The sequence below is a fragment of the Mustela nigripes genome, chromosome 3 (genome assembly GCF_022355385.1).
Source record: "Mustela nigripes isolate SB6536 chromosome 3, MUSNIG.SB6536, whole genome shotgun sequence".
NCBI lineage: Eukaryota > Metazoa > Chordata > Mammalia > Carnivora > Mustelidae > Mustela > Mustela nigripes.
This window is the reverse complement of record NC_081559.1, coordinates 134,570,879-134,598,837: the sequence shown is the minus strand read 5'-3', so window position 1 is coordinate 134,598,837 and position 27,959 is coordinate 134,570,879.

Sequence of the window (27,959 nt, the reverse complement as noted above, 5' to 3'; positions counted from 1 at the left end):
AATCAAAAGACAACTGACAGAATGGGAGAAGATATTTGCAAACGACATATCAGATAAAGGACTAGTGTCCAGAATCTATAAAGGAGTTCCGTAATCAAACTGCATTTCTGAGATTGCTCAGGAGGGAGTGTGGAGAGTCCCGTGCCCAGCAACACAGCAGCAGGCCTCTACATCCAGAGGAAAGGAAAGGACCGTGAGAAAGCAACATGCCCAGGGAAGAGCTCGGACCCAGGGGGATGATGAGACTCCTCTTAGGGATGTCTAGAAATACATTCTTATGAACATGCAATAACTGGTAAATTCATTCACAAGCTAGTGCAATATGAAATATCTTTGGGTGTGGAGAAAAAGATACACAAGGCAAGTATTCAACTGATGAATCAAAAGAAAATCTGAATGGAAAAAGGTATTTTTGTTCCTGGATAGGAAAACACAATATTTAAGTATTTCAATGTTTGTCACAACAATCTATAAATTCAAAGCAGTCCAACTGAAAATTCTACAGCATTTCCTACAGGAACATGATAAGGAAACTTCAAAATTTATTTGAAGGAAAAAAATGAGAAAAATTGCTAGGAAATTTTTGAAACATAGTATTATAAAAAATGCAATGAAGGTATCATATTAAAACTTTATGGTGGTTGTATAAAATAAATAAATCAGTGGAATAGCGCAGAGAGTTTAGCAATAAACTCTTGTATAAATAGAACTTAGAGTGTGGTCAGTCACTGTGGAATGGATGGATTCTGCAAGAAATAGTATTGTGACAATTTAGTAAAAATAACAAAGTCTGATATCTGCCATATATTATTAACTAAATAAGTTTCAACTGGGATAAAGACCAAAATATGTGTATGTATGTGTGCATGTGTGCATTTATAGACAATTAGAAGAAAATGTTTAGGTTTCTTTTTCTTAACTTAAGCTAAAAAAATTTGTCTTTCAACAGGAAAAGAGTCCTAAAAGAGAAGATTGGTATAGTTTTCTAAATCAAAATAAAAATTTTAAATTTCATACAACCATCAACATAATAAATGAAGTTAAAGATTTGTCATTGGACAGAGTGGAAGAAAATTTAAAAACTGGAAGAAAGAGTTTATAATATTTAAAATACTCACAGGATATGTATCTATTATATAACAAATCAATAATAAAAAATCATTCTAAAAAATGGGCAAAGGATATAAATTTTTTATAGGAGAGAAAATGTAAATATCCATTTAACAATTGAAGTTAGTGTGCTATTTCTCAAGAAAATGCAAATTAAAGTGCTGAAATTTTTTTTTTTTTTTTTGCCCATCAGACTAGTCAAAAGTACAAAATACCAAGTGTTGTTGAAGGTGTGGGAAAAGTTACTTTCATTCATTTATTATAGGAGTGAAAGTGTCTTGTAGAGGACAACTTGGCACTAGCAAATAAATTTTTTTAAAGATCACATAACCTGTATCTAGCATTTTCACTTCTAGATACTTAGCAGAGAGAAACAATTTCATATGTGCATAGAGAGCTATGTAAAATCACATTCTAGTATTATAACATTGCTCACAAAGGTAAGAAATTGGAAACAACTTATAAGTCCACAGATAGCATGATAGCTAAATTACCTGTGGTAGATTTCTATGGTAAAATATAAGGCAGAAGCTATAAAACACTGAAGTAGCAAAATCTTCATGCTGTATTGGTGAGAAGAAAAAAGGAAATATCACAGTAACAGCTATAGAACACGTCTATGGTCAGAATGTTTGTGCCTGTCCCCCAACCCCTTGAAACCTAAATGGTAGTAGATGGTGTTGGAAAGGAGGGTCTTTGAGAGGTAATTAGGTCATGAATGCTCCAGAACGATCTCTCCCCCCCTTTTGCCATGTGAGAATACAAGGAGAAATTCACAACGTGGAAAAGGAATCTCACTCTAACATGAACATGCTGGCCTTCTGACCTTGGATTTTCAGGCTCTGGGACTGTGAGAAATAAATTTCTTTTGGTTGTAAGCCACCAGTCTGTGGTATTTTGTTATAGCGGTCCAAGTGGACTAAGACAAATACTAATTATGTAGAAACATAAACACATAAAATATATTTCAAATACATGTATTTGAAATGCACAAAAACGGTCTCAAGACACAAGCCAAAACAACAACAAAAAAGTGGTTTTCTTCAAGGCAGGAAATATGAATGTGTGGGATTCTTCAAGAAAAACTGCTTTACATTTTTGAATGGCTATGAAACACTGATTTATGATAAGGAAATAAAAGGCATTCCCTTCTGGTAATTATACTTTCTCCCCCTATGAAACAACATGAAATATAATCTGTTGAGTATAGATTAATACTAGTAAGGTGATAAAAGCTTAGAATGGCTTCTGTGGGGCTCAGGGCCCCAAATGAGGTTAAAAGCCTTAAATTTGTAGGGCACCAAACCATAAAGTATTATAATGATACTATCAGCAAGGAGTGATATACTGGGAAAAATGATAGGTGGGTTAATAAAAGATGTGGTGGTTGATAGAGCAGGTGGTAAGGGGAGGGTTTTGAGGGCACAAATAACAGAATGGGAAGGATCTAAATTACAGGGTGATGATGAACTGGAGGAAGAGAATCCAGTAACTAGAGGTCTTTTGAGGTCCTCTTCTCTAAATTGCCTGTTCTGATTGCCCATTTTCTCTTGGTGATTTGCCTTTTTCTTATTGATTTTTGGGGTAATAACTCTTAGTTATTTGTCTTGGGAATATTCCTGTCTTGGGAACAGAATGAGAAGGTGGAAGAGATGAGAGTTCAAGTCAGAGAATCTGAATCTCAGCCTCAAGGAAATGGTTTGCCGAAGTGGAATGAAGATGAAATTCACTGACTTCTTGAAGAGCAAGAAGTTTTGTGACCAGGGAGTTGGGTGAGTTGTACATATGAATCAGAGGTCATTTATGGGGAAACTTGGATTTTGTTGGAACAGAGTTTGTAAGATGAGTGCCAAAGTCTTGGTCAGATTCAAAAGTGGTAAGTTAGGGGGGGCATGAGAGACAGAGAATTTGGCATGTTCCTCACAGCCAGATGAAATGCATCTCAATGGGGAGAGGTTTGCATCAAGATGGAAGCATCATGGTCTGGATAGGAAATGGAGCCCTACAAGAAGGTACAAAGAAGCTGGCTTCATAGCTCTATGGGCTTGAGATGGAAAAATAAATCACTTTTATTTGAAAGATATGCTGTGGAAGTGGTGTCTTTAAAGCAGGGATAGATCTCAGTGACTGCTTCCTAAAGTCTCTATAGACTCATAATTGCACAGGTGATACTAGGGGTTGAGAAAGGAAAGATGGGTGCTTCACATTCCATTGGTAATCTGTGAATTGTTTGAGGACCTATTGAAACTCCATCCCAGGTTCTTTATCTCATGTCTTATTGATGTATAATTTTACTTTATTGAAACAGAATCATCTTTTTATGTCTATGCAAATACCATCTCTTCTTTCCTTCTGGTTATCAACCTCCACTATGTGATAGAGTCTTTTCCAGAATTTGCAGCTGTACAATTTCTTCAAGGTCCTTGCTTCCATGGATTTTAATTTCTAATGGGGAAAAGGAGAACAGAACTTTTAACAATAGACCAATAAATGGAAAGTTGATTTTGAAAATTACTAAATTGAAGAAAATGAAACAGTGCTGTGACAAAGATTGACAAGACGGAACTAAAGGAAGTTTTACTGTGAAGCTAATAAAGCTAAAGCTGAAGGATCCCTCCATTACAAAGACTCTTTCTCAAAGCTTGGAGAGTTCTACAAGTGTGTTCACATGGTCATATTTACCAAAGTAAGACATTTTATCTTATCTCATTCTACTCTGATTCTAAAGAGGATCCCCAAAACTATTTATGTTTTGGATTCAACCCCACATAAGGGACTAATTAGATGTGTTCATCAGAAGGAGCTATGCTGAGGGAGAATGCCATGACAAGATGGAGTAGGTATTTCACAAAATGGGGCTAGAGTTTTCAGGCCGAAGAAATAGCAAGGCAAAAGCCCTATGCAGAACTGAGCTGGAACTAGTGTATCTGAAGCTGAGTAAGTGAGGAGCAGAATTGTGAGAAATTAGATAGGGAGGTAGCCAATGGCACAACCCCATTGGGCTTTGCAGACATTCGAAGGAAGTTGGACTATATTCCAAATGCAATGTGAAGCTGATGAAAGGTTTTAATGGGTGTCACACAATATAATTTAACTTTTAAAAAGCTTATTCTGGCTTCTACAAGGGAGATTTCTGAGAGGAGGAATGGAAGCAGGGCGACCAGTTGGCAGGCCAATGCAGTACTGCAGACAAAAGAGTAGGGCTGCTTGGATCAGGCTGCTAGCATTGGAGACAAATGCTCAGGATGTGTTTTCAAGGAAAAGTGAGCAGGAATTTTCAGTTTATTTTCAATGAAGATGAGGGAAAGAAAGGAATCATAGGGAACTCCTGGGTTCTTTGATCTGGTTAATAGATGGCCAATTGTGCCATTTACTCAGAAGGAGAATGTCCAGAGCATAGGTTTGGGGGATGGGTGGAACCAAATCCCTTTTTCACCATGTTAGAGCTGTGATTACCATTAGCCGTTCAAGTCATCATCAAGGAAGCAGTTAGATATTGAATTTGGACATCAATGGAGAGGCCAGATAAAGCTATAATTTGGGATCATTGGCATAGGTATCTATCTCTAAATACTATTAGTCAATGAAATTAAGTGAAAGCCCTTGTCTAGCCTGAGATTTCTAGGTATTTGCATTGTGTGGCTAGGTAAATATAGAATTTTATCTAAGATTCTAAAATTCTTTTACAGTGAATATTTATTAAATACTCAATCAGGAGAAAGATTTCTAGTCTTAAATATGTTATCAGCATCCAGATATACTATATCACATAGAAACATAAGCTGTTTATCTTTTTGTTAATTTAGATATTTAGAAATAGATGTGCAATTACTGAGTCCATAAAGTTTTCAAAGTTACATTTGTTGTGGTGTGGTTTATGGGTAGTTTGATGAGGTTTGATCTGCTTTCTGTTACTATAGTTAGGATTTGTTTACTTTGAATAATGTCATGTAAATAGAATTATGCAGTTTGTAGTCCTTAGTTTCTTACTCCTTTGCTCAGCACGCTATTTTGAAGATTCATCCTTGTTGTTATGTATATTAGTCAAATTTTCCTCTATATGGTATGGATAATCTCATACCCATGTACTTGTTGGACATTTAGATTGTATCCAGGTTTTGACTCATTATTAGTTTTCTATGACTGTGAGGCATGTTGTCCCAAATTTGGCAGCTTAAAAGAACACACATTTGCTGTTTCATGGAGTCCTGGAATCTGGACTACAGCTCAGCGTAGTCTTCTGCAAGCCTGCAATCAAGGAGTCAGGCAGGACTCGGTTCTCATCTGAAAGCTTGATTGTGGAAGGAGTATCTTCCAAATTCAGGTTTTTCGTAGAGGCTATTGAAGAACTGGAATACTGCTTCTTGGAAGCCAGAAATGGAGAACAATGCTTTCTGTAGGAAGAAGCTGCTGTCAAGAAAGAGTCTTATATAACATAATGTAATCACAGAAATGATATTGCATTACTTTGCCATGTTCCTTTGTTTAGAGGCAACTTACATGTCCCACCTACACTCAAGAAGAAGGAAATACTCTGGCACATAACACCAGGGAATGGGGATTGTAAGGGACACTGTGAAGTCCATCCTCCACATAACTATTATGGATAAATTTTCTATGAATGTTTGTGTATAAGATTTTGGGTGAACATATGTTTTTGTTTGTTTTGGATAAATACTCAAGAGTGGAAATGCTGGGATATGTGGTAAGTATATTTAACTTTTTAATAAACTGCCAAGCTATTTTTGTGAGTAGTTGTACCATATTAAATTCCTACTAAAGCATAGATGATTATTCTGCATTCTTACCAACATCTGGTAATGTCAATCCCTTTATTCTTAGCCATTCATTGGGTGTGTAGTGGGATCTCATTTGGGTTTTACTTTGCATTTCCTTAATAACTAATAATGTTGAGCATTTTCTAATGTATTTATTGTCTATTAAGATACTCCTTTTATTTGAGTCAATTCAAATCTTTGGCCTTATTTTTATTAGGTTGTTTGCATTTACATATTCTTGATACAAGCCATATGTCAGAAAAATATACTATGAATATTTTCTTTTAGTCTGTTGTTTTCAAAGAGCAGATGGTTGTAATTTTGAAATCTGTTTTATCATTTTTTCTTTTATGTTCTGAGCATTTTGTATTCCATCTAACTAATGTTTGCTTACCTAAAGCTCACAAAAATTTCTCCTAAATTTTTTTCTACAGGACTTAAATAAAGTTTTATCTTTTATGTTTGATATATGTAAATAACTTCAGATTAATTTATGTGTAAGAAGTAAAGTAAGTTTGGATTTTATTTTTTCATATAAATATCTAGTTGTCTCAACTTATTTTTTGATAAGGCTATTAATTTTTCTTTTGATCATCTTGGCTTCTTTGGCAAAGTCAATTGACCATATATGCATGGATTTTTGTATTTTGTTCCATTTATCTATGTATCCTTATAACAATGTACCACTGTCTTTGTTACTATAACTCCATGGTGACTCTTCATTCAAGTATTCTAAGTTCTCTGACTACATTTTTCTCTTTCCAGATACATATAGGCTATTCTTGAAGTTATTTCTCATTAAATAGGAATTTTAGAATAAACTTGTCAATTTTACCCCCAAAATGCTGCCTTGGATTTTGATTGGAATTGTATTGAATCTACATATCCTTTTGGGAAGAATTGAGATGGTAACAAAATTCAGTGTTCAAATTCATAAACATGGTATATCTCTCCATTTATATAGGTCTTCTCTAATTTTTCTCAGTAACGTTTTATAGTTGTCAGTGTACAGGTCTCTGCACCTTGTTGTTGTTGTTAGGTTTATTCTTAAATTTTTATGGTCTTTGGACATTATGGTGAATGATACTTTTTTGAAATATTCAATTGTTAGTTGCTTGCATGTGAAAATGCAATCGACTTTTGTAAGCTGATTTTTTTATCCTGTGAACTTAATAACTCACATACTAATTCTTATAGCATTTTTATTTTTCCCTTAAAAGCTTCTTATAATTTATTCATGATGCCATGTAGATACCGAACTTTATTTGGGAGAAAGATTTTAACCTAAGTTAATTTTCTCCAACAGATATAGCATTCAGATGTTATATTTCTTAAGAAATAAATTTGGTAATTTCTATTTTTCAAGATACTTGTTTATTTCATCTAGTTTTTCACATTTATTGACATAAAGTAGTTCATAATATATTCTTATTGTCCCATAATGTCTCTAGGGTCTGTAGTGATACCTCCTCTTTATTTCTCACATTGTAATTTTTTACTACTCTTGTTTCAAATAATCAGATTTTGGTTTTAATTATTTTCTATATTATTGTTTTGTTCTATTTCTTTGTTTCCCATTTTTATTATTGCCTTTATTCTACATAATACTATAGATTTCTAAAGCTGAACTACAGATCATTGTTACTGAACCTTTTCTTTTCTAATAGAAGTATGTTATATTTATGAGTCAGCATATGTTCAGTCACAGTGAATATTCTACATTTAGTATAATGGGTTATAGTGTTCTATTAAATGTCACTTAGGTGATATCAGTTGGTTGATAGTCTTGTTTATGTTTTCTTGGAAAAGTTTGTTTTCCTGCCTAGTTTCGTTCAACTTCTGAGGGAAAGAATGTTGACATTTATAACTCTATTTGTATCAGTTCTGTCCAGTTCTTGCTGTAACAATTGGAAGCTCCATTATTAGGTATATACTCATTAAGGACTGCTTTGTGTTCTGGATGTATTAACCCTTTATCTTTGTGAAATGTTCATCTTTGTCATTGATAATTTGTTCTAAAATTTAGTTTGCTAGATATTAATATCACCACTCTGGTTTTTCCTTACTTTTTCTTTCTTTCTTTCCTTTTTTTTTTTTTTTTTAAAGATTTTATTTTTTTATTGAGAGAGAGTGCAAGAGGGGAGAGGCAGAGGGAGAGAGAGAGAGAGGGAGAAAGAGAGAGAATCCAAAGCAGTCTCCACGCTTAGTTCAGAGCCTGATGAGGGGCTTGCTCTCACAACCCTGAGATCATGACCTGAGCTGAAATCAAGAGTTGGACACCTCACCAGCTGAGCCACCCAGGTGCCCCATCATTTAGCTTTCTAATGATAATTGTTTGCAACATGATATATTTTTCCATCTTTTAATTTTTTAACCTAATTATAATTGTTTACACTTAAAATGAATTTCTCATAGATATTTTATACTGGATTTTGCTCTTTTGACCCATTTGACAGATTTTTTCCTTTTAATTACAGTTTAAGTTATTTAAAGTTAAAATTGCTATTTTTTTCTATTTGTACTATTTTCTTTTTTCCCATTTCTTTTTACTTCTTCCTTTTTTGATTGAATACACTTTAGAGTTTCCATTGTATTTCCACTGATGACTTATTAGGTATAACTTTTATTGCTTTAACTCCTGGCTTTTGCCAGGGTTTGTAATATACAATTTCATTTTATTATAATCGTTTTTCAAATAACGTTATACCACTTCAATGATAGTGTGAGAATCCTACATCAATACACTTTCATTTCACCCCTACCATGCATTGTGCTATGGTTATCAAAGACATTACTTCTACAACTACTATAAACCCCAGTATACATTGATTTTATTTTTAAGAACTTGTTCTTTCAGCGAGTTAAAAATAGGAACAATTCTTTTATATCTACTATTTCTGTCACTCTACAATCCTTTTGTGTAGATACAAGTAACCCCTGGTGTCATTTTCTTTCTGCCTAAAGAACATCTTTTTACATTTCCTATAATGTGGGTCTGCTAGTTACAGATTTTTTCTTTTGTTTCTCTGAAAAATAAGCTTTCATTTTGGTTTTATAGCTGAAAAATTTCTAGGTTAGAAATCGGGTTTTTTCTTTCAATACTTTCTAGGTATTGTTGCATTTTCTTCTGGATTTTATCATTTGTAATGGGAAATCTACTGTAGTGCTTATAACTGTATGTCATATGCCTCTGCCTCCCCATATTGCCTAGAAGAGTTTCTCTTTATGAATGGTTTTAGGTAATTTGATGATGATATACCCTCATGTGTTTTTGTTTGTTTTTTGTTTGGTTTATACAACTTGGGGCATACTGAGCTTTTCTCAACTGTAGTGTTATAACTTTTATCAAATTATGAACATTCTCACCCATGATTTCCTCCATTTTTTTTCCATCCCTCCAATCTCCTCTATTACTACTCCACTTGCACAAATGTTAAATTGCTTGACATTGCCCCAAAAGTCACTAAGATTCTGGATTTCTTTTGGAGGTTCAGTCTTATTTTTTTCTCCCTGTTTAATCTTGAATAGTTTTATTGCTATATTTATAAGTGCAGTGGTCTTTTCTTTTGAAGAGCCCAATTTGTTATGAATTTCATCCAATAAAATTTTTATTATCAATTTTTGATAAAATTAATATTTATTTTTCATTTTTGAGGTTTCATTTTTTCCCCCACAAGCTTCTGTTTTCATTAAGCTCATTAAAAAAAATCCTTGGGCATATTTACAGTGACATTTGTAACATCTGTCTGCTCACTCTATAATCTCTAACATTTCTTTCTTTTTTTTTTTTAAGATTTTATTTATTTATTTGATGGAGAGAGACACAGCGAGAGAGGGAACACAGGCAGGGGGAGAGGGAAAGGGAGAAGCAGGCTTCCTGCTGAGCAGGGAGCCTGACATGGGGCTCCATCCAAAGACCCTGGGATCATGACCTGAGCTGAAGGTATGTTCAACTGACTGAGACACCCAGGCATCCCTCTCTAACATTTCTATATTTCTATTTTCTTATTTTTCTCCTGGTTATGAATCACATTTCATTGCTTCTCTAGATGGCTACTAATTTTTGATGGCATGCTGAACATTATAATCATAAATTTTTGAGTACTTGATTTTGTTGAATAATAAAAAAATCTTTTAATGAGTTGGAGCAGAGAGTCAAATTACTTGAAGATCAGTTTGCTGATTTTGAGGTTAGGGAATTTCTAGAGTTTCTGTTACTCTAGGTCTAATTCTGGTTCCCACTACTATGGTTTGATTTTGTGAGGAGTCTACAGAATGTCCTACATATTCCATCAGGTCTCTCCACTCTGGATAGTGAAAACGTGATTGGTTCCTGGGCTTGTGTGAGCTTTGGAGTTGTTTGGATTACAGACTTTCTAATAACAGTCTTTCACCAGATGTTGCTAGCTGTCTAGCACTGTGCAGTTTTGCTCTAAACACGTGCAGATTGGCAGTCAGCCAGAGTCAGGTAGATATCATGAAGAATTGTAGAGCTCTTTCCTTGACTAAACTCCCTCCTTTAGAGTAAGAGGACTCAAAAATTCCAGCCACTTTGACACTTAACTCCAAATCTGTCTTCTTTACTCACCATTCTCTGTTCAGCTCCCCTCCTGCTGCAGTCTGGAAAATATCTATTAGCAAAAATCTGGGACAATCATAGGACTCATCTCATTTGTTCCCAGTCTCTCAAAAATCACAGTCCTGTGCCACCTATTATCCAATATCTTAAAACAGGTGTTTAATATGTGTTGTCCAGTTTTTAAATTGGTTATGGTAGAAGGATGGAAGCAGAAACTTCTTTCAAATGGATGGGAGCAAAAACTTTTCAATGCCTGAACTGATGCTTTTGAACTAAAGTTTTTAATGTTAGAACTTCTCTAAACCAAGGGATCGTAACAGAGCATTTATTTCATATGTGCCAGAGACTGTGTTTAAAACGTTATATGTGTTATGTCTTTTGATTTTCTCAAGAATCTTTTCATGTACACACTATTCTTTTTCCCAGTTTATAGACTAAAAAACGGAAGAAGTTAAAAATTCCCAAGGTCCCAAAGATAGTAAATGGCACAGGTGGATCTCAGACCCAGCCTTGCCTGATACTAATCTATACTTCGAATCTGTCCCGTCATGATATAGCGGGTTTGTCTTACTGCCTTGGGCATATCTTACAAGTGAAAGAAATAAATTTATAAATGACTTACACTAAAGACTGCAGCTTATAGTCAAGGTGATCCCTCTCTTATTTCTTTATTTTGTATTTGATATATTTTTGAAGGGCATGCAAGGGAGTAATGTTATGTCTAAAAGTCAATGGTGGTCACATAGAAATTTCTTCAGCACATAAACTTCATCTTTTATGAGTGACGTCTGGAAAATGGTCATAACAATGACTGTAAACTGTGTTATGAATGATTAATAAGAAATTTATAGATGAGAGAATAACCAATAAAAATAAGTAAGAATACAAGAAGAGCAACCTAAGCAAACAACAGAAGACACATTGTCAGGGGCTGAGGTTCAAATAAATCTGGGCAGGTGCTTATTAACTCAAGGAGGTACTTAAAAAATAATCACTTGGCTTTTTAAAAAAATTTTTCCTGGCAGTGGAGAATAAAATTCTCCTTTCTCTTCTTAAAATTGTCTTTCTTACTCTTGAGCGTCTGATACTCATAGACATGAGATAGTCATTTTATAGGCCTCTAAGTTCTTAGAGGTTGCCATAAAACTTTTCTGTCTAGGGTTTTTGTTTGTTTGTTTGTTTGTTTGTTTGTTTTTTAAGATTTTATTTATTTATTTGACAGAGAGAGATCACAAATAGGCAGGGAGGCAGGCAGAGAGAGAGAGGGAAGCAGGCTTCTCACTGAGCAGAGAGCCCAATGTGGGGCTTGATCCCAGGGTCCTGGGATCATGACCTGAGCCAAAAGCAGAGGCTTTAACCCACTGAGCCACCCAGGCGCCCCTTTCTAGGGTTTTTAACAAGTAAAGAAGTGGCAGAAATAGAAGTAAGAGTTCCACAATAATAGTTCACTTTGTGTCATTGTATTTTCCTTTTTCAGTTATATTAAATTTAAGGCGTTGTGACAATAGTCTTGTGACTACAACAAAACTGTTAAGACTCCATGACATTTTCTAGAAAGGAAAGGAAAGGTGTCATCTCCTTTAGTCTTCTGGTAGGTAACCCACCAAGAATTGGGCTGAGTGTCCTGTGAGACTTTCAGAGACAGGATCACAGTTTACAGCTGTGAATGGAAGTTAAGTGTTTTCCCAGCTGGAAACTGTCTGTGTTCAGTTTATGTCACGTGGTCTGATGCAAGATTTAACTAAATGGTTCTGTCTTCCCGAGGTTTATCTGTGGTCGTGATGTCCTACAAGTAAAATACAAATGGTATTAAGGTACTTTGGAAATGTACCCCACCTGGCTGTAGTCCTAAGTTTTGCTAAATGAAAAAAAAACTTTTGCCTGAGAGAGGAGAAATTCAGCACTTTTGGTTTATTTAACAGATTTGCTTTAAGACACTTGCCCTGAGGGTGTTAATGGGCTCTAATGTACCCTTATCTTTGCAAAGTCCTTTAACTTTGTTAAAAAAGCAGAACTGTTAAGGAAATTAAATTTGAGTAAGTGCCGGGAAGCTGGGGCAAAGGATCTGGCAGCTTTGCATGTCTGTCCTTTTGCGTGGTCCAGGATAGATTTTCCTGAGTGTTTTGTTCAAAAAGTAACACTAATGCACTATCAAAATCTACCTTGGATAGAACAGAAACTTGATTTTTAATTTCTCATGTGAGAATTGGTTTTGTACAAGTTTTGCTATAATTTCTTACACTTTGTCTAGTTAACATGTTCTTAATTACATGTGTAAATATTTTATATAATCAGTTATATAATTAATATTCTATTATCTACTAACATTATTATTTAATTACACAGAGTTCCATATATAAATGTATATATTTCTGTCTCCTACTTTCTATAGTATGCATTGCATATTTAAATTTTTTTCCTGTAGTGTGTATCTCCCACACACACACTCTACCATATTTTCCATAGCATATATTCTTTTTTAAATTAAAAATTTTTTATTGTGTTATGTTAGTCACCATACAGTACATCATTAGTTTTGGATGTAGCGTTCCAGGATTCATTGTTTATGTAGAACACCCAGTGCTCCGTACCATATATTCTTAGAAGCCACCATGAACAATTTGGGGGAAAGAAGCAATTAATGAGTTAATTAATTAACTAAACGAAAGAACTATATTAAATTACAGCCTAAGTCTGTAACACCCTCCTCTTTATTCACCCTCCTCTTTAACAAATCCATTAACCATAAACGTGAAGCTCAGAGAGGGAAAACCAAGAAAGAGAGAGACCATATCCATCCAGACCAGAGCACAACTGATGGCAAGGGTAAAGGCCAAATAAATTGTGATTTTAGTATTCCTTAACCCTTTTCATACCCTAGAGAAGGAAGATTGAGTTCACCAGAAGGTACTGTTGGAAACCCTGAAGAGCTGACCCTGTAATATCTCTGAGGGAAGCAGAATGACTTGCAAAGACCAGATTGCGGGCTATAAGGGCCATTGGCCTGGGAGGGGTTAAGCAACTTTATCTGATCTTCAGCTCCTTTTGCTGAACAATTAATGAGAAGTTAAAAGCTAGAAGTGAAGCCAGGGCTCCTCAAGACTCCAGCTGGCATTAAATGACAAGGAAGAATTCAGAGGCCAGACAAAGATGTTATTATGAGCCATTGGTGAGGAAGAAAATAAAATTTTTAAAAAGGGGTTGGGGGAGAAGCAAGAATGGAAAACAGAACTTAGGAGCAACTCTATGCTTGGTTTTTAAGGAAACTAAACCTCAGTTGTTACAACTTTTTGCTTTTGCTGTTAACCTTCTTTGATACAATTTCAATTTCAATTGCAAAATATTTTTCACGCTGAAAGTGCTGATAAATAAATGTGTCAGTGAAAAGTTTATAATCCTTGTGTCAGGGAGGAAGGCCTTTCTCGGCCCTGTCCTTCTAGCTGGACTTAGAATCAACTTAACATGAGACAGATGAACAGGAGAAAATCAAATTTAGGAGGCATATGTATGGAGAATCCACACAGATACGGAAATTCCAAAGACAGGCATGCAACATGATGCGTGTAGGAACCAAAGAGAGGGGTAGGTTCTGAGGACACAAAGGATTTGAGAAAAACTGTTAGGAAGAAGGTGAACAGAGATGTTTCGGAAAACAAAATTGTTTTATTATGAGTTCCTTTGATAAAGGGGGCTCTCTGTTAATACTTCTCTTCCTGTTGCCCGCTTTCCGTTCCTATGTAAATTTAGACAGTTATGGGGGAAGGCAGAGGGCCTTTCCTGCATCTGCAGGATTTTTATCACATTTAACACAAAATAATCCTTATGCCAAAGTGGCACTTTTGGAGGGCAGCCTGCCCTGGGGCCCTACACTTGCAATACAAAATATGATGATCAGTTATTTTTCATTTAGCTTTTCATTTCAACCAAAAGCCATGGTATTTATGGATTAAACTCCTTGGGAATGGTGCTAGCTGTCGTTTTAACAGAAAAAATGAATCTTGATCTATTTCCTTGATACTTTATTAGAAAAACATTCTAATCTCATAGCCTTCCATAATGGACTCCGAGAATTACTGAATTGCAGGAGATAAAAACTTGTAACTTTAGACATTAATATTAGACCAATATTATTGAGGGAAATAAAATGATCCCCCAAACCTCAGGATCATAAATAATTATCAGGATTTTGTGTACCAATATTTTGGGGACTGGTATATGTGTTAACTAATCTGAAAATTAAAGGAAAAAAGTGGTGATTGTAGTATCAGGGGGACATCTAGCACGGACTAGATATAAATGAGTCGAGGTAGACAAAGAGCACATATTGTTGCAGGTCTTGTACAAGAAGGACTCTCCAAAATGGGCAAATGTATACCCTTGGGGGCTCTGTGTTCATCTTCTACCACAAGTCATTTATTAAACTCCTAATTACAATTCTCAATAAACCAGATATAGCACGTGGATACTGCTTTCTGGGAGAATTTTGCATGGAAAAACACATAAGAAAATATACAGACAACAGAATTTTTAAAAGACAAACCAGACCTTGAATGGATAAAAGGAGGTGAGCATCAGATATACATGAAAAAAATGTACACTTTATTTATTTATTTTTAAAAAGATTTTATTTATTTGGTTGACAGAGAGAGAGAGAGAGAGAGAGAGAGAACACAACAGGGGGAGTGGGAGAGGGAGAAGAAGGCTTTCTGCTGACCAGGGATCCCCATGTGGGGCTCAATCCCAGGAACCCGGGACCATGACCTAAGCCAAAGGCAGACGCTTAATGGCTGAGCCACCCAGGCGCCCCAAAAATGTACACTTTAAAATTAAGAGAGGGCTCTGTGATCACAATTGGAAGGAACTGCCATAGTGGTGACGTAGGATTGACATATTCGCTTAAAACTGAAGACCCATCTAATGACATGGAATAACATGTTTTGGTAAGAATTCGTAAACACAGGGGCGCTTGGGTGGCTCAGTGAGTTAAAGCCTCTGATCCCAGGGTCCTGGGATAGAGCCCCGCATCGGGCTTTCTGCTTGGCAGGGAGCCTGCTTCCTCCTCTCTTTCTCTGCCTGCCTCTCTGCCTACTTGTGATCTCTGCCTGTCAAATAAATAAATAAAATCTTAAAAAAAAAAAAAAAAGAATTTGTAAACACAAAGTTGAAGCAATGTGATCTCACTATATTCAGATTTCCTTATTTTAACTTACCATTGTTCGTCCTATTATTCAAACCTACTACTTGCTTCTCAAACCTGTTGTTTGATAATGATTGTTTCAAAGATTTTCTCCTAAAGACCATCCTCATTAGACTTTAATGTGCTTCCAGGGTAAATATCCCATTGATCACCTTAAGGCCTGGAACTCTACTCCAGTTTGGTGCTTACTGAAAGAGAATCAAGTTGTGGATGCTTCCCTAACTTAAACCTTGAACCTGGGTCCCTTGGACAAATTCTCTTTCATAAGCCTGATGTACCCTAACTATAACCAAAACTGATGATTTTCACATTTCTCCTGGGGGGAAAATAGGGTTAGTAATTTTAGACTATTTGTGTGTGTGTGTGTGTGTGTCACAGTATAGTTAGTGCCAATATTTTCCAGGAGGCAATTTACTCAATCACTAAATGGTAGAACATGAATGCTTGCAAATTTCTTTGAAAGATTTTTCTCTCTGACCCTAACTTATGGCTCCTCACTCTCTATGGGATAAAGTCAAATTACCTAGCATGGTGTAAGTCACCAGGTGTCCCAGCTGAGGCCAAGGAAATTTTTGCCCTCTCTTTATGTCTCTCTCTCTCTTTTAAAGATTTATTTATTTACTTGAGAGAGAGAGAGAGAAAGAGGACAAACATGGGGGGAAAGGGCAGAAGGAGAGCGAAAGAGTCTTAAGCAGACTCTGTGCTAAGTGTGGAGTCCGATATGGGGCTCAATGTGAGGCCCAGTCTTACCACTCTGAGACTACATCTTGAGCTGAAACCAAGTGACTTAACCAACTAAGCCACCCAGGTGCCCCTCCTTATCTGATTTTGATGTATCTATTTTATGAACTGAATTACATTTAGATTATTTCCAGGAGAAAGAAGATGGGTATTTGGTGCCTGGTAGAAAATCTAGCCTAGAGAAGCAGGGATTGGCATAAATAGCTAGGGTCAGCCACAGATTCAGTGGTAATTTCAGGTAGAGTGTTATGGCTGTTACTTAAACTTCCCATCATCTTGCCATTCTGACAAGGGTATGTCCTGAGGGAAGGAAACTTACTTAAAAAAGTTAAAAGAACCTAAGGCACCTGGTGGCTCAGTTGGCTAAGTGTTTGACTTTTGATCTCAGCTAAGGTCTTTATCTCAGGATTGTGAGTTGGGCTATATGCTGGACATGGAGCCTACTTACAGAACTTTTAACAACTTGAGTTCTAAGTAGTCTTGTTATCAGTCTTTTCTAAAAGAGCTTAACAACAGAGAAGGAGAGTTTCTTTGTCCATTTTGAGTTGGGGTTGTGAGCAGAGTGATAGTGTGACAGTAGTAGAGTCATTGGTGACAGTGACCCACACAGAAGAATGTGGTCTAAAAGCATGATGGCAGTGTGGTCTGTGCCAGCCTGGAAGAAAATATCAACTGTGCAGGTACAATGATAGGCACATACCTATGCAATATCTGAGGCTATGCAATGGTCAAATCACCAGGAAATTATGAAATGGTGGAAAAAAGAGTTTTATCTGTTTTATTGAACTTGTTTCCCAAGAAACCAGCATTAGGTCATACAAATAGTAGGCATTCCAACTATATTTCTTGAATGAATAAAGGAATGATAGCGTCAACCGGCCATGGAGTCACAAAAGCGGACCATCACCTTGGATTTATTTCAAAACATATATACCCAGGCTCCTTCCCACACTTATGTTAAAGATCTTTCTTATTGGGGGCATCTGGGTGGCTCAGTTGGTTAAGCATTCGACTCAATTTTTGCTCAGATCATGTTCTCAGCGTTGTGATATATCTGGCCATGGGGCCTACTTAATATTCTTTCCTCTTCCTCTGCCCTTCCCTACCACTCTCTCAAGCACATGCATGCGTGTGCGCTCTCTCTCTCTCTCAAAAGCAAACTGACAAGTGACAGCAACAACAACAACAAAACTCCAAATAAACTTCCTGATCCTCATCCAGATCCACTGACCTCCTTTCTCCACCATGCCCTGCACCATGGGGAGTTGATAATTAATGGATTTTTAAAAACAGATTTCCTGGACCTCTAGCTTCTGGCTGGATTTTCTCAATGGCTGGCTGGAAAAGACCAGGAAGAGAGAGAGATTTGGTCATTATTCCTCAGTCTCTCTCCCTGTAATGTTACTCTGCATTGACTAAAGCCATTTGCTGAAGATTAGGCAGCCCCTTCTATAAAGCTAACTAATGTGGGTTCTGGTTAAAACTCCACCCTTTCCCCTTTAAGCTCCTCTTTCCTCTCATGTAGTCCTAAGATGCTGGCATACTGCATTATTTCTTCCTTGTTGGTGTAACCTTGACCACACCTCTGGAAGGAGTACCTATATTAATTTCTCTTTAAATGGCACCATTTTATTTTACCAATCTTTTTCTGTTGGGATTCTGATTGATAGGCCTACTAACTTAGTATTCCTAGTGTCAGAATCTAGACATAGATGTCTCAATAAATTTCATAGATGAATCTCATGAACATTCCTGGCTGTGAATCACTGATTCAGGCATACTAGACTCACTATAGTCCCCAAACATTAATGATTGCTATGCTGCTGTATATATCATTCATGCTGTTTATATTGCTTAACCTCATGATATACCTTTCACTTCTTTCTTGGGGACTCCCACTCCTCCTTAAGGACTCTACTCACGTGGTTCCTCTGAAATCCTTCAGTAATCTTGTCTTATTTAGTCATTTTCTTTAGTAAAGAATGACTACTACTAGTAGAGAACTACTACTATTACTACTACTACTACCTACTTTAGTAGGTCATCAGTAAACACTACATGATGAATGAGTGATGACCTTGTGCTAAATGCTTCAGTAGATCACAGAGTGAATAAGCTATAATCCCTGCCTTGTCAATAGTGGGAAATTATAGTCTATTATCAGAAAGAGTATAAGATATACCATAAAATTTTACTTACATGTTCATGTTTAATTTCCATTTCCTTAAGGTAGGTGTGAAAAAAAAAAAACACATGTGTGAAAGAGAGATGAGTGTCTATGTTGGGGTTGTGGTGAGGATAGAGCATATGCAATTGACACAGATGAAGAACACGAACAAAGGAACAGATGACAGGAGCCAGAAAGGATGTTTCTCTAAATAAGGGGGAAGGTTAAGTCAGAAAAGGCAACTGGAAACAGGAGGCTTGGCATGCTATGGAGAAGAGAGCACAGGGGGTGTATCAGAGTCCATCAGGAGGCGGGGAGGGAGTGGGAGGGAAATGTGGGTAACAGTTTTCATTGTGATTTCAATAGACAAGTATAGAGGAGTCAGGAGAAGTAGGTTTAGTGGGTTCTGGGACATACAGGCTGTTCCTAGTTGTCTGGCACCTGACACTGGGGTGATTAGGGTAGAATAGTGGCCTCAGGTGTGGCCTGATAAAGGAGGTGGCTGGGTATGTGGGCTCTGGATTGGTTGGTTTGCATTTGAAAATTGCACTTGGAGTTGAGCTGTTTACTCTCTCTAGGGATTGGATAATCCTGGGAAGGGTAGTCTCCCCAGGGTCAGCAAGGCCCTAGATGTCAAAGCATCAAAATACAGAAAATAAAAATCATAGTTTTACAGGCAGGTTCAAGACACATTGTACAGGGACTTGACTTCCAGATTGAGAAGTTTATCTATTTTTTTAAAAAGATTTTTATTTACTTATTTATTTGACACAGACAGAGAGAGAGATCACCAGTAGTCTGAGAGGCAGGTGAGGGGTGGGAGGAGGGGGAAGCAGGCTCCCCGTGGAGCAGAGAGCCCGATGAGGGGCTTGATGCCAGGACACGGAGATCATGACCTGAGCTGAAGGCAGAGGCTTAACCCACTGAGCCACCCAGGTGCCCCAAGAAGTTTATATTTAATTAAATAAATAATGGAGCAGACCAGGGACGGGTCTGCACATTCTAAGTGTAGTTATACTATTGCCTTAGGTTCAGATGAAATAATTTGTTTTTCTTTTTGATGTCTTATTTTATGAGGAACAATAACTTCTCTAAATATTTCTGAGAGTGGAGGGGCTTTAGCTCTGTCTCTGTTAATCTAATACAGACTACAATCATAGTCAGCCTTCCCCGAATCCTGTTGCTAACACTTACTAGCTGTGTAAACTTGTATAATGTGAAATTGTCACATCTCTTGCCTCAGTTTCTTTGTTTGTTAAAGTGGAAATTCTAGGATTTATCTTACAGGGCTGTGAGGACTCAATGAGATAATGTAGGAAACACTTTTTTTTAAGTCCTTGGCAATATTTATGACACCACTCACTAAGTATTAACTATTACTATTCTTCTAAAAATATTTCCTCCTAAAATACATTGCTCTCACCTATATATACCAACTAATTTTTTATTTACATTACCTCAACAGCTACCAGAGACCCTGTAACAAATCATATATCCAAACTGAAAATGGAGCTCTAACATCTGTAGGCGTCCATTCCCATTTAGGTTCTTCTGCTGCTTCCTTTCAGCCTTGAGGGGTAGTCCTCTATTTCTATTCGAAGAAGAAGAAACCATCTCCTTTCTTCCCATCCTCCCATGCAGACCACATCCCAGGGAATGTCCTAGGGCACTGGTATAGCGGTAGAGCTCTTCTCCTTATATTCATGACACATTAAAGAAGAAGACAGCCAAAGAATAAAGCTCAAGGTATAAAGCACCTCCTCTAAAAGCAATCCTACACCCACAAATTTAGAGGGAATCCCCAAAAGCATCTATTTCACAATGGAAGATAGGAAGAAGTCACTTTATCCAGAAATCTCCTGCTTAGAAAATAAGCCTCAGACATTATCTTTTGCTACACACACCACTGAGGGCTGATGTTTTCATGTAGGGCACACAAAAGGCAGTAATAGATGAAAGGAAAGGTGCTAGAAGCTTCCGATGGCTTATAGTATTCAAAGCAACTATAATCCCTATTTAATGGATCTCTTAGTGCCTACCACTGCATGTGTTTATAATCTTACATCAGGGCTATATTGACTCTCTCCTTTTTCATGCATAGTTCAAAGGGATATGCACTGTCTGGGAATTCTTCAGAACATCATGGTTGTCCAGTATAATGATGACACCATGCTAATAGCAATAGATGGGCAAGAATAGTGAGTACTTTGGAAGATTTGGTGAAACACATGCTCCAGAAGATGGGAGAGAAACTCAATGAATATTATGGATTCAATTATAAGAATAAAGTTTTTAGGAATTCAATGATCAGGGCATGCCAGATATCATCCCCAAATTAAAGGACAAAAACTACATCTTATATGTCTACAAATAAGAAAGGAGCACAATGCCTTAGAGGGCCTTTCTGGGTTTTTGAAACAGCATGTTCCACACTTGAGAACACTACTTTAGTACATTTATTGTGTGAAAAGAAAGGCAGCCAGCCTTGGGTGAGGACCATAGCAGAAAAGTAGCACATCCAGGAAGTGATAAAAGTAGCTAAATGACCAGCAGACCCTAAGCTATGAGAGTATCTGTGCTGAGAAAAAAGTGCCAGGTGAACTTTATGACAAGCCCCAATAAAATAACTAAGACAATTAGACTTCTAGGTTCTAGGCGAACCACGTCATCTAGGAAGATCCACGTCATCTGCAAAGTGAAAATATCTTTGTATTAGTTATTAGTTATTAATACCCACGAAAGATAACCTACAAAAGAAGGGGCCTAAGTAACTAAGTAGATATAATAACCTGCCATTTGACATAGGTATCCTTTGTTATTAGCTACCTTAGGACTGGTACAATGAGTTAATCAATGCATTTTAGCTATGGTGGCAGAGGTGAGTGCTACATGTGGGCTCACTAGCATGAGCTTCTATCACCAAGACTGATTTAGCTACTTAGGCTGCTGATGTCATAACAACATAAGTAAACAACATAACATAACATTACATAACATAACATAACGTAAGTCTAACATGTAAGTAAAACACAACGTAAGTAAAACACTAAGTAAAACACTGATCCCCTAAAGCCCATCCCTTAAGGAAACCAAACAGTCACGTTGAGGCAAATTTATTGCATTGGGCCTCTTGTACTCTAAAAGGAGCTGTAAATTATCTTAATTAATTATATTGATAACTATGTTTTCCTTTCCTTCTCATAAGATCTTAGCCTTCAATACTATCAGAAGGCTTATGGTGAGAACCATGACCATATGAATGTCAGATCTATTGGTTCTATCACGTGCTACATTCCCACATACTGCTAAACTGAGAGTGTATTATAATGGTTGAAGGCACAGTGAGAAATAGTTTAGGGCTAATACTCTGTGAGAATTGAAAGCCATCCTCTAGATCACAAGACATTCCTTCAATCAACCATTTTATGGTGCTCTGTTTATAGTGGGAATAACTGACGCGTTGGGAAACAAAAGCTTTAGAGTAGGAATGGCCCCGTGTATGTTTTCTATTCCTTCCACAGCAAATTATCAAGAAGTTAGTGGCTTACAGCAAAATACATTTATTATCTCACAGTTCTATAGATTTGGTCTCTGTAGAGTCTCCCGAGGCCAACATCTAGGTATGTTGTACAACTTTCTGGAAGCTCCAGGAATGGATCCATTCCAAGCTTATGTAGGTTTTTGGCTAAATTTAGTTCCTTGAAGACTGAAATCTTCACACCTAGGACTGAAGTCCGTTTCTTTGGTACCTGTTAACTGGGGCTGGTCTTTGCTCCTAGAAGATACCTACATTTTTTTTCCTCAAGCTTCCCATGTGGCTTTTCTCCATCATTGGCAAGTTGAGTCCCTTTCATACTTTGAATCTCTCTGATTTCTCCTTTTGCTCTATCTTTCTTACTCGAGTAAGTCAGAGAAAATTCTCCACTTTTAAGGGCCCAGGTAATGATATGATTACATGTAATCACAGATTAGATGCACACAAATAATCCAGGGTAATTCCCTAATCTTAAAGATGTAACTTTAATGACATTTGCAAAGTCTCTTTTGCTATGTGGTATATTCAAAGTTTTGAGGGATTAGGATGTGGACATCTTTGGGGCCATTCTGCTTAACACACACACACACACACACACACACACACACTTTTTTATTCTCAGTGACCTTCTTGGGGAATCTGTGCCTCCTGTCCTTCATCTTGGTGAGTCTATAGGATGTATTCCCAGAGGGCAAACCCTTCCACCAGGGGACACAGCAAGATTCCTAACCTATCTTACTGGAATTAGGAATTGATAATGGAGATTGCTACTTTGAAGAATGACATTTAAATCATATAAAATGCAGACATTAGAGCATCACAATAAAAAAAAGTGTAAAATATTGTATAGTGCACTTGCAGGCAGAATTTCTTGTTTCCCAAAGACATAGTTGGGGGGCAGGGAACTAATTCTACATTTCCATTTGGGGAAGGTTGAGAAGAAAGTGTGATCTGATAAGCTCCATAAATGATAGAAGGGAGGGAACCCATCAAGACAGGAGGGCCAAGACATTCCAGACATAGCTCAAGTCCTGGGAATGCACAGATGAAAGGGCTGACGTTCTTCCCTATCTGGGTGAAGGGCATGGCTAGGTGGGGGAGTGAGGGGTAGTGAGGGAGTGTCCTGAGAAAAGGAGCTGTGAACTCCAAGATGAAGCACTTATTCATGATGTATATAGGAGAACTAAAAGCTGCTTTGGTGTTTTTTTTTTCCCCCCCTTCAGGATGAGTGTAAAATGATCAAAGTGGTGGAAAGAAAAGAAAATTTTTGGTGAAATATGTATGACCAATCCGAAGGAGAAATGAGGATGGCTATGTTTTTACTGGGTTATTTCCTAATAGTTTTAGACAACTGGAAAAGACAAAATTGGGTAATTGAGGAAAACAAAATGTCCAGTCTTCGAGAAGTTATGCAAGAAAGCATAGCAGCTGAAAGAGTTAAAGATTTCTCTTCCACTAAGTCTTATCTGTTTTTTTTCCCTCAAGACAGCTTCTCAACCTTCACTGCAATAAGATGTTCTTTGTTGCTAAAGAGGATACGTAACTGAGAGTCGGTTAACTAAATAATATTTGTAGTAACATATTCCAAGGCCCCAGACGGCATCAATAATTGTACCAAAAATTCTCTTCCGCAGAACTTACCAGAACTTCCTTTTGGGCCTCTTATATTCTTTTCTGAAAATTGGTGGTATATATAAAACCCCAAACCTTCAAGTGCCGGAGAAAATGAGCTGAAAAGAATAATGACTAACCTCCCATAGCACTAACTCTGTATTCAGATGCTTTCTGAAGCAATTAAGTCATATTATTCATGACATTTTCATGACACACCTTGGAAGTGTTTTTTTTGTTTTGTTTTTGTTTGTTTGTTTTTTAATAGAGTTTAAGTGACCTGGACATGGTTACAGGGAGAAAATTGGTGGAGTCAGAACTCACCCAAGTTGTATGACTTTCCTCTCTATGCTCTGTCTAAACCACTATCCCAAGGGTCAGCAAGCTATGGCCTGTAGGCAAAAATTGGCCTGCCACTTATTTCTGCAAATAAAATCTTCGCGAATAGAGCCATGCATATTTATTCCCATACTGTCAGTGGTCGCTTTCTGGTTGAGTAGTAGTGACAGAGGTGTTGTGGCCTGCAAAGTCAAGCACATTCACTAACAGGCCCTTGGTGGCAAAAAATTGGTGGATTCCTGTACAACATGCACTATATGGTGGCTTTCTGGTAACTGAATTTGAGTTTGACCTCATAGTAAAGTCTTTGTCTCTCTCCACTGAAACAATTTACCTGTTTCACTGGGTGAAGGCATCTGAAGGGCAAAGAACTTGCTGAAAAGTCTACATAATGGTGAGTTTAGGAAAGCATAGTGAGCCTCTTTTCTCCTTTTAGTCATTACATCATTTAGGGAAAGAAAAGTTCTGCCCCCACCTAATTCTAGTTAGAAACAAATTTAACTTTTGCAGAGGAAGTGTATGAGTCAGGGTCCTCCAGAGAAAGAAAAGCCATAGGAGATTTATAGAAAAAGGGATTATTATAAGAAATTGGCATGTGTGGTTATGGAGCCTGAGAAGTCCCATGATCTGCTGTTTGCCCCCTGGAGACCCAGTGGGTCTGGTGATGTAGTTCCAGTCTGAGCCTGAAGGCCTGAGAACCAGGAGAGCAGGGAGTATGGGTTCCAGATGGAGCTCAGGACAAGACCGAGAAACTAGCAAAGATTGCTTTTTTTTCCCGTGCCTCACCTTTCGTTCTAGTCAAGCCTCCAGCAGATTGGAGGGAGCCCACCTGTCTTGAGGAGAGCAATCTTCTTCACTGAGTTCACTAGTTCAAATGCTAGTTTCTCCTGGAAACACCCTCCAGACAGATTCAGAACCATATTGAACCAAATATCTGGACACCCGAAGTCCCAGTCAAATTGACGCATACAATGAACCACCCCAGGAAGAAATCTCCAATCTCTCTATTCCAAATCCAGGTCAAAATTGCTCTCTGTCATTACTACACTATTTCACTGTAGGTAGCAAACCTCACAAGCAACGTTCAGATCCTGATGAGGGAGGAAAATGTACAGGTGATTTTTTAAAATAGTGCTTTCAGTGAACACTCTCATGGGGTAATTGGTGTTGCAGTTTTAGCACAGTGAAGAGATTTTTAACCCAAGTCTTAAAGTGGGGTAGGTGGGCCATCGTGAGAGATTTCTTGGAGGAGATTCCCTTAGAGGAGATTTTAGCTGATTCCTTATGGAAGATTAGGAGTTAGCCTGGCAAAAACGGTCCAGGGTCAAAGAACAGCATATACAAGAGTCTGAGATAAATGATTGTGTGTTGCCTAGACTGGAAAAGGAGATGAAGTAATGGATGAGGGATGAGATGAAAAGTAAGCAGGTACCATATCATGAAAGGCTGTGGCAAAGTGCTTAAACTTTATAGAGTAAAAGAAAGCCATGGCAGGAGAATGTGATAATCAGATTTGTGCCAGAGGGTTGAGTAACTGAATCAATCAGATTTGTTCTTTAGTAGTAGAGAGCAGACTCGGGGTGTCTGGTTGGCTCTGTCAATTAAACATCTGCCTTCAGCTCAGGTCATGATCCTAGAGTTCCGGGATCAAGCCCCACATCAGGCTTCCTGCTCAGTAGAGACCCTACTTCTCCTTATCTTCCTCACTCATGCTCTCTGTCACTATCTTTGTCTTTCTCAAAATAAACAAATAGAATATTTAAAAAAGAAATAGTAGAGAGCAGACTTAAAGGTGGCCAAGACCATGTGCAAGACATGGAGGACAGTTCAGGGGCTGCTGAAGTAATCTGGAAAGAGTTGATGGTGGATAGAAAGAAGCTGATGTTTCCAGAGCTATTGAGGTTTAAAAAAAAAAGTCCTTCTTATTACTATGTCTCTGAGGTTGCAGTTGTGGAGGTTGAATCTGAATTTTTTTTTTAAATTTAAAACAATTATTTTATTTTAGTTTACTTATTTTTAGAGAAAGAGAGACAAAAGAGCAAAAGAGAGTGCTTGGGGGTTGGGGGGGTGCAGAGGGAGAAAAATCTCAAGCTGACTCAACCCCTGACCGGGAGATCGTGACCTGAGCTGAAATCAAAAGTCGGATGCTTAACTGATTGAGCCACCCAGGCGCCCTTTCAGCCAATTTTAAATTTCATATTTGTAAATAAAAAATTGACTTTTAGGACCTCAGAATTCTCCCTCATTCAAGTCTATAGAAAAATGCATGAGTATATCTAATACTATCTTAAATTACTTTAACATCTATTGGTATGTGTCTGTGTCTATGATTGTTTATTCTTTCTTGATATGAGCAATAAAGAAAATGTATCCTGAGGTAATCATAAAAAACTTATCCCTTCAATTTTCCAAAACTAAGCTAATTATTAAGAACATACTCAGTATATTAGAAACTACCTACTGAGGTAGAGTTAATTACCTAATCATCTTGGACTCCGGGGATTCCGTTAAGTGGAAGAGAGAGGGAAATGAAAGTCTCCTCTGGAGTGTTCTAAAATGCTCCCAAATCAACTAAGTCCTTTTGACCCCAGCATGTCCAACTGTTAGATGTCAAAGAAAGGACATTTACTTGTTTCCGATTCTATATCTACATCCAAGAAGTAACAGCATCTCTCAGACACAATAAATTAGGGGGAAGATATTTAACTAAAAAGAAAAACAAAAAACAAAGAAGGATGTGACAGGATAAAATATCTTTTGGAGGTAGTGACTTTAAATAAAATATATGTAATTTAAGATGACAGGTAATTCCCTCTAACCTCTGTGGAGTTTTTAAAATGCATCAGTGCTCTAGATTATAGATAGGGCTCTTCTGTACCTGAAAAACACCTTTGCCCTTTGATTGATCTACTCTTCTGGGTGGGATATCCTTATCCATATCTATGTAAAGTGAAAGGACTTCAGAGATTAAAAAACAAAGTGGAAAAGTTTGATAACTTTCAAAAATATGATTTTTTTGCAATCAATCAAAAATAGTCTAAAATCCTTTTAATATACTTTATTAGTATATAATTGTATAATTCTGCCTTAGTGTTATTCATTGATAAATTTTAATCAAGTGAGGGAGAAGAATGCTATTTAACAACAAAACCTACATATTCTTTAGATTTATTTAATTGTTAGATTTCCATGAACCCAAAGAGCAATTCAGAAACAATATCAAAATGAATTTTATAATGTAAAAGAAAAGACTAGATTGAAAAGTTCTTATATATTTTTTCTAGATTACTTTTTTGTTCGTATTATATTAGAATAAACTACAAATAGTTTAAGAAGAGAGAACACTAATAAAAGAATTATAAAAGAATATATTTATTGAACTCTGATTTCATACTAAAAAGTTTTTTAGATGCTTTGTATTTATTATTTCACTTAGTTCTGGAAACTACTAAAATGTAAATTTCTTGGAGGCAGAAATAATTTTGCCTGTTCTATTCCCTGATATATATCCTAAAACTATAAAATTTCCTAAAACTTTAAAAAAATTAGTACTATAAGTAAAGCCATTGATAATGCTCATCCTTGGGAAATTCATACTTAAGAACTTTCTTCCATTTTTCTAAGTTAGTCAGCCTTTTATCATAGAAGTGAATGATTATCCAGCCAGTGTTTCAGTTTAAGGTAATAGAGATTCCATTTTTATTCCCTCATTCACTCTTTCTTCATTCATTTATTCAGTAAATGTCTCCTCAGTGCCTATTTTACTTAAGACGTTAGGCTAGGCATCCACAAATACACATACCTCTCTGATCAGGCTCACATTAAGGAAAAAATATCCTTTGAATGATTGACATACATGAAGCATTTTCAAAATGGTTATGATTGCAGACTTCTGTCATTAG